We start from the raw sequence: 8204 nt of genomic DNA, 5'->3' as shown, positions 1-8204 counted from the left end.
CTAGTTGGTGGCGTCTCTTTAGTAGAAGCATTCTATTTTCAATAGCACTCATATTAATGGATGCGAAGTTTCTTGTTCTACTCATTAAAGGTAGAGATAGTGCAATGTACACACCTTGTTGTGCGCTAATGTGTTGTGTGTTAAGAATGGCATTTTTGACCTTACGTATTCTTTCTTATGCTAGAGCATTGCTACCTAAGCATGTCATCATTGCTTCCTTGATTGCACTGGTTATTGCTTTATCTACTTTGGTTATGTAAGACGTACAGTACGTAGCTACGTCGTGTGAGTTTAGAATGTACTATATGTCAGTGTTTGCTTCCATGATTCATATATTTTTGGGTTAAAGTTGTTTGTGTATACATCCTTAGGTTGACTTTGTAGCATTAGTGTTGGCTGTGCGACTCTTACCCAGAGGTAGTAAATGTATTCGTCATCTGCCAAGCGCACCTTTCCCAAGAAGCTATCGAAATCCAAAGTCATTGTGGAAGGGTCTTCTAAGACCTTCTCAATGTTTCTTACCTTATTATTTATGGTGGGTGTTAATAGTGCAGGCTCTAGTGGAAAGAGAATAGTTTTTTTTTGCAATGGTGATCTTGGAAACCCAAACCTACAATGCCTACCCCGCTTTGTGCAAGTTTTTTTATGCTTATGTGTTTGCAACTCGATGCTTATTGATGCTATCCTTGTATTGTTTGCCGTAATGTATGTGTCTATGAAGTTGGTAATCTCCTTGTCTGATATTGTGGAGCATTTTCTACCCACAACAAACCATGGTCATGTTGGATTTCGCTATTTTGGAAAATCACTTATGAAGAAAAAGTCAATGACTTTGCCAACTATCGTTTCATCTCACTTTAGTAGCCTCTTCATTGCTTTGAACTTGTTGACATAGTATCTCGTCGTGGTAACAAGATCTGATCAGATGAGATCTCTTATTGTCTTGTGTGTGGTGATTCCCTATCTGTTTGTTGACGTGCTATGGAGGTCTTGCAGGCATGTTGTCAATGGTTCCCAAAGTCTTTCTACAGAGGAGAAGGTTATGAAGAACGTAGGACGGCCTAGCTGTCGAATCATTGCAAACAAGTTTTTCTTTAGCTTGTACTTGTATTCCAAGGATGTACGGAGGCATGTGAAATCTTGGTATCTTATGTTTGATTGCAGAAGTCTCTCGATGTTTGTGTCTTCCACTGTTTCTCTTGCTTTTAGTGTTCTTCCTCTTAGCTGTCCTTTCCTCATGCAAACCCATGTCGAAGAGAGAACTTGTCACACAAGAATTTTGATCGTCTTAAAGAACAGGTTCTCAAAAGAGTACACGAATTGATGATCCTTGTTTATAAGTTCCCATCGAGCTATGTCTTGGTAGGTTGTTCGTGTAGGGATGTTGTAGTTCCTCAGTTGTCCATAAAACAAGGTTGGAAATGCTAACTCTTCAAAGAATTTGTCTTTGAAAATGCTTAGTGGGGAAAAGCCTTCAGAAGGAGCAACTACTATTGTTTTGTCCTTGAAGTCTACAACTTGTTGTGCGGTATGTGTGTACCTCATCTTCATCATCAATGCACTCATTGGTGTTTGTCATTTGTTTGTGTTGTTTCATACGCTCTTGTAGGTTAAGAATGTGGTCAATCAACAGTGGATTTAATTTAACATTATTTTCCTTATACAATGATGTTTCCAGCAATTCTTTTAAAGCATATATAGTTAATGTTGGATGGACAACCCTACTCATGTAGTTGTGTGTGTACTCTAGCTTTCTTTTAATTACAAATGCTACTATTGAGACATCTGTTATGAACCTAGGAAGTACTCTCTGTGCTCTGTCAACATCAACAAGAACGTTAATGATGCTCCCACGCAACTCATACTCTCCATCATATGACAACTCTCTTATTTGAGCAAATGGAATTCGTATTGCTACTAGCCTAGCTTCAATTTCATTTAATTTGCATGTGTATCGTGTTTTATTTGAGCAAATGGAATCCGTATTGCTACTAGCCTAGCTTCAATTTCATTTAATTTTCATGTGTATCTTGTTTTATTTGGTAGGTGCATATGTGCTTCAGAAAGTATGGGTACCTTGTTTTGCTTTAATTTTCTTGCACATAGTGAGCAAATAGAGAGATTGCTATATTGGTCGTTGATGGCATGTTGCTCTATAGGGACAACAAAGTGTCGAGTGAGACTTACTGTCATTGAACATAAGATAACCACAACAAACACATGGAAACTGAGGGCTGTCACGAATGGCTCTTTTGTATTCATCTTCAAAGCTAGAACTCCCTCTTCCTCTAACATACTTTCTTGATTGGCTTAGTTATTGAGAAGGTTCTTGTGCTGGTAGTCCATTGTTGGAGTTCCAGTCATGATCGTTGCTGGCGTTAAGAGCCAATGCAAGTGATCTTCAAAGTCTATAGACTCTTCTCTCTATAGCGTTGATGATGTATTGGTTGTGTGCAAAATCATTGTGATATAGTTGTGCAATTTCTACAATAGTCATAGAGTTATGCCTTCTAAGTAAACAACAAAGTTCTTCCTCATCCTAGTTTGCCCATGCGATATACACTCATGCTGGCTGATTTTTGTCAAAGGAACAATTACATGGTCCCCAGAACTTTGATTCACTAGGATGTGATAGCACTTGGTGCATGTCGATCTCTTTAACAAAAACATTGTTGACAACGATTTCAAAGTGTATTTTAGTACCTTGAACAACACATTAAATGTTGTTGAGAAAATTTTCAGAATCTAAAATAACAATAGCTTTGAATTCACCCCGCTTTCGACTAATTGAAGAACATTTTCCATGGGCAACGGTCTATCGCTATGATAGTTTACTAACAAAACTGTACCATGTAGATGTTCAATTTTGTTCAAGGTAAATGCTAGCATAAAGTAAATCAAAAGGCTGGTCATATGAATACTCTGTAAAGAAAAAACCATTGGAGTGAAGAACGTTCGTATTCAAGGGGTGTTTCATCTTAAACTCATTAAGTTTGACCATGCCGTAGTCATGTAAGTGTGTGTTTTTGTGGTCCATTTCATGAATCTTTCCAGTTTGTGAGTGTAATGACAAAATTCAGCATGCAAACTCTTGCAGAGCGAAGCCACTGCCCCTTCAATCTTAATCAAGCCACTCTTTCATTATCAGCTCAATATTCATATGAACCTTGCAAACAAAGTATACACACCAATCAATTCTCATTCGCTATTGCCATTACTTTGGTGCAACCAAAGTTGAAGAATCTAATCAAGCAACGCACAAAAAATTCAAAAGGATCGCAGTCCATACAATGCTAGATTCACTCACACAGTCCATGACAACTTAAGCAATTTTGTACAAAGCTCAATGCTAGAGGGGAAGCGTTATTGGACAGCGAAGTAGTCTTTTTCTCATCAACCAAATTCTGATATGATGTATAGAGCAAAGAATTCAGCATGCAAACTCTTGCAGAGCCAAGCCCCTGCCCCTTCAATCTCAATCAAGCTAGTCTTTCATTATTAGCTTCATATTCATATGAACCTCGCGAGAACAAAGTATACACTCTAATCAATTCTGATTCGCTATTTCCATTACTGTTTATTGGTGCAGCCACAGGTGAAGAATCTAATCAAGCAGCACACAAAAATTCCAAAGTATTGTAGTCCATACAATGTTGTGCTCACTCACACAGTCCGTGACAACTTAAGCAATTTTGTACAAAGCTCAATGCTACAGGAGAAGCGTTATTGGGCAGTGAAGTAATCTCTTTCCCATCAACCAAATTCTGATCTACTATATAAAGCAAAGAAACAGTCCACAAAAACTTATGCTGCAGAGAACTTGTACTAAAAATCTAAATAAGTGTATAACTCATGAAATGGGCATTACATACAATAGCCCTTTAACACTTGAAAGTGAACTTGAATATATAATTTTAGAACAACTTTTTGCATAGTCCACAATAACTTCAGGACTTTTGTACAATATTCAAAAGAGAATGGAACCATCTGTGGTAAAAATTAAAATGGCAGTAGTAAAGTTTGTTGTACCTCAAACATCTTAGCAGACATATTCAAATTAAATCACACAATTAAATTTTGTTTCATACGCTTGCAATGTGATTTAAAGATAGAAAGCAAAAACATCACCAGTATAGTGAAACAAGTCAATATTTCTGACGCAAAATGATTTTGTTTCTTCCAAGGTCAGAAGTTCAAAGAACTTACTATGCACACACCTTTTTTATATACAATAGAAGGACAAAGCCTTTGGTAGAGACTAATTGTGGCTGGAAAACCACTTATTATAGCACAACTTATTCAGAAAGGAGCTCAAGCAACTCGCTCCCTCGTGGTGCATGGCATCATCATGCATTGGGCTTGAATGTTATGATGTAGCCAACACTGTTTATAGTGAAGGTACCACTGGGCATGATGTTGAGGAGAAGTGAATGAGTTTGGACAACACTAGTAGCATGGAGCTCCAAGAATGGAGTGTCTATGCAGAGAAGAGCATCAACATGGTTACCACGAATGTCTACGATGATATCAGATGCATCCGGCAATAGGATCCGACCACCGAGGCAAGGGATCTTCACTATGCACTGAATAGAGTCACAGGTAAAGCAATAGGGATGACTCGGCTCATGACTAACTTGTATGCCATCACAAGAACCACACTGGTAATTAATAGGTTGTGCATTCAAATGAGTGAAATGCAACACTCCCGTCACCTACAACAATGACTAAAGGAAGGATTTAGTGCAATAGCATTGTGTACATAAGAGACAACTTTAAAATGTCAAAATAGTTTACCTTTCGTGCGTACCCCAAGTCTAAAACTTGGATCCTAAATGCCTCCTACAGTTCAAATCTTTTCTAACACTCTGGAATCTCAGCTAGAATAGTGAAATCAAAAAATCCCAAACCGTTTTTTCCATGCATGTAGGAGACATTTCTGAGGGTGTACATGACAATGCCCTCTTGATGATACTCCTAGATTAGGCGTGACAACACATTCTTGTGCTTGTCCACAAAGTGAAGCTGTAACAGGACATTTAAAGAATCGAATTAAGTAGTTAGGATAGGGTTGTTGCATCTACAACATTATCTATGACAATGTATGACTACTTACAATAGCTCTATCTTCATGTAGGGACCTGTCAGCTATTGTCAAGGAATCTGCATTTGCCTTGATTATGACAAAAGGTATGTACCAACAAGTGTGGAGATTGTACCTCTTGCCATGTGAACAATCAACGATGCCCAAAGAGCATAGTAAGCAATTGTGGTCTCAGGGAGCACAATGATTACACCATCAAAAGGTTCTCCTCTAATAACATTCATAGTAGCATCTACATGGAGGGAGAAGCTAGAAGTTCCACCTTCACCAACAACCTTCTTCACAATGGTTGCACCCTTAATCCAATAGAAGGAGTCAATGACTAGGCCATCTCTATATTGGGGCACGTATACTTGTGGCACAACCAAAGTGATAATCTCACAGTTATGATCATCAGTGAAATCAGCCCTCAAACATGCAGGGTATGATGCCTCCCTAGCCCTATAAGTTCCATATTTCACCAACAAGCTGCCCTCAAATGCGAATCAAAAGCGTATAAACTTGGAGGGCAATGAATTCCCACCTCGCACACAACTAGATGGAGCAGCAACCAATGCTCTTTTATTGTAGTGTGGTGCTCGAAGAGGAGGCTCACTAATCGACCTAGCTATAGGCTCACTGAAGGAATTCACTTCATCAGATATTTCCTTTTTCCCTTCAGAGATTTTGCTTGCTACAAGTATGCATACATGCACATTAGAGGAACAACAAACAAAAATCAAACATTTTGTACAAAGGGTAATAAAAATGCAATCATGCAAACAATGCAATAATGTTGCCATTACTTGAAGCAAACAAAACAAAAGAGAAATATTTACCAACCAACCTGTTACATGTTGAATGCAAATATTTTGCAACAATTCTTTCAATACTCGATACAAATTCTCATAAAAAGTCTTTGCCCGCACCCAAATTTTGTAACCTTTATCCCTAGGCATATTCCATGTTGTGTCATTGTTGCACCACCATGTGACAAGTATACCAAATGACGTTTCTACTCATTTGACAACTTAGCTCTCCTCAAATGATGCAGCTTCTTTAAAGTCATTCTAAAGCCAGAATCTTGAAAATTTTTAGTGGTCACCAACTAAACCCACTTGTCACCAATTTTTGGATCTACGATTTTCAGTATCTTGCTCATATTATTATTTGGCAACGTGGATGCTATTGTGAATTCTCTCCCATATTTCCCTTTCTTTTTCATTTCTTTGCTAAGAGTTATGTTTCTATCTCAATTGTAACAAAAGAAATGTTGACCTATCATCAAATGTGGATCATACTATGAGACACACAAAGAATGCCCATTATAAGTACTTAAATAAAAAAATGGACAAGATAGTTGAGTTATACTTACCAAGAATAGAATTCGAGCAAACATGTATCTTGTAAGGGGGTACCATGGCAATCTCCCATGACTCTTCAACCCTGCTTCTCTTGCAACTCAAAACTACAAAAGCAATTGCCCAACAACTTAGGGCCAAACGTCTCACTCCAATAAAAACGCTACAAAAAATCCAAAATCAAATTATTTACACATGGTCAAATAACATACTCCTTATCCATCAAGTGTACTCTCTCTTTTTCCTCAAGAGTGAATTTGGATGCAAAGATCATCAACCTCTTCTAGTATAGGACATCTTTCATTTCACCTTAACGAAGGCCTCTTCATTTAGACTTTCATCAAGGAACGTAAAAGCACCAATAAGAGAGGCCCACATTACCTATTCAATCTATTAAAGGCTCCAATCAATGGCAATTCATCTACAAGACCAATAGATATCAAGCTTGCTCTCACTGCAATATGCTTTGAAGCATCAAACTTGTAGTTTTCTTTTATGGCTTCCATCCAAGCTTGCGTCATATGATTGCCATACCAGCAAAGAAACATTTTATATTTCAGACCTCCCCACATACCATTCTCTTACAAACTATACTCAAATTTTTTAGTACCTTCTTGCCAAATAGGCTCCCATGTGGTAATGATATCATCTGTTACTGGAATCTTTGATCCAGACAACCCCTTCAAGGACAACATAAAGGATCCCTTCTCCTCTATGTATCCATCAAAGATGAAAGTACTTTTTAAAGTGAATCATTTGGGAGCAACTTGCCTCACTCCATTGTGTATATAAATGTGACATAAAGAGATTAATGGGGGTGAAAAATCTCTTGCAACCCTAAGTCTAGCCATGGTATGAGCTAGCAACTCCATGTGAAAATGAGCAAGAATTTGAGTACTTCAAAATTTTTCTCTTCTTCTTTTGATTCTGCCTCATTTAAATCATCCTTAGCCAAATCATAATCATCACCAAAGAAATAGCCTCCTTATTATCCAAACTCATCTTCAACAAATTTGCATCTTGTCGACATAGGTACGGATGAATCTAGAACATCAAATTGAAAAGGCTATTTGCACCATCTCCAATTACAAAATGAATAGAGAGGGAGTGAAGAGAAAAACTTATGCCAGGTACATCTTTCTCCAACTCCATTTCTTTCTGTCTATTTCTCTCCACATGCTCTAACTCCTTATGTCGTTTTTTCTTGTTAAGATTATCTAACTCCTTGTTTACGTCTTGGGTCTCCATATCATGACTATTCTTGATTGCTTTGGTAATCTCCATTGCACATCTGTGAATAGAAGTAGTCATCACCATCCTAGTAAAAGTTTTCAATAGTATACTCCTAGAGTTGATTTTTGAATAAGGTCATGAATTTCATCTGCCTCAGCACAGATGCAACTATAAACATAAAATCGTCATTTTCAACTAGTGGAGATAGTTTCAAAGTAACAAGGAGTGTAATGAATATGAAATTGTCAAGGATAGAATCTCAAGAAATGACACACTTCAAGTAAATAAATCTAGTTTATGAGTTTCAAAACAATTTCGAATTATGATTTTGAAAGAAGTTTTTCTTTGGAAAATGGGTTTCTTTAACGCTATACTAGAGGGGAAAGGTGGAACCATTGCTAGCCTATGCCAATGAGGGGAGGGCGTCCCTCCTCTGAATTTTTTTATTTAAAAAACCCCTCTAGCATAGATAGTCAGTGAGAACTATGCCAGAGGGGGAAGGTGCAAAATTATACTTATCCATCACATAT

Source organism: Dipteris shenzhenensis, chromosome 16 (assembly GCF_047967505.1).
Source record: "Dipteris shenzhenensis isolate YYH24624 ecotype China chromosome 16, Dip_SZ_1.0, whole genome shotgun sequence".
NCBI classification, from domain to species: Eukaryota; Viridiplantae; Streptophyta; class Polypodiopsida; order Gleicheniales; family Dipteridaceae; genus Dipteris; species Dipteris shenzhenensis.
Note: the sequence above shows the minus strand (reverse complement) of the source record.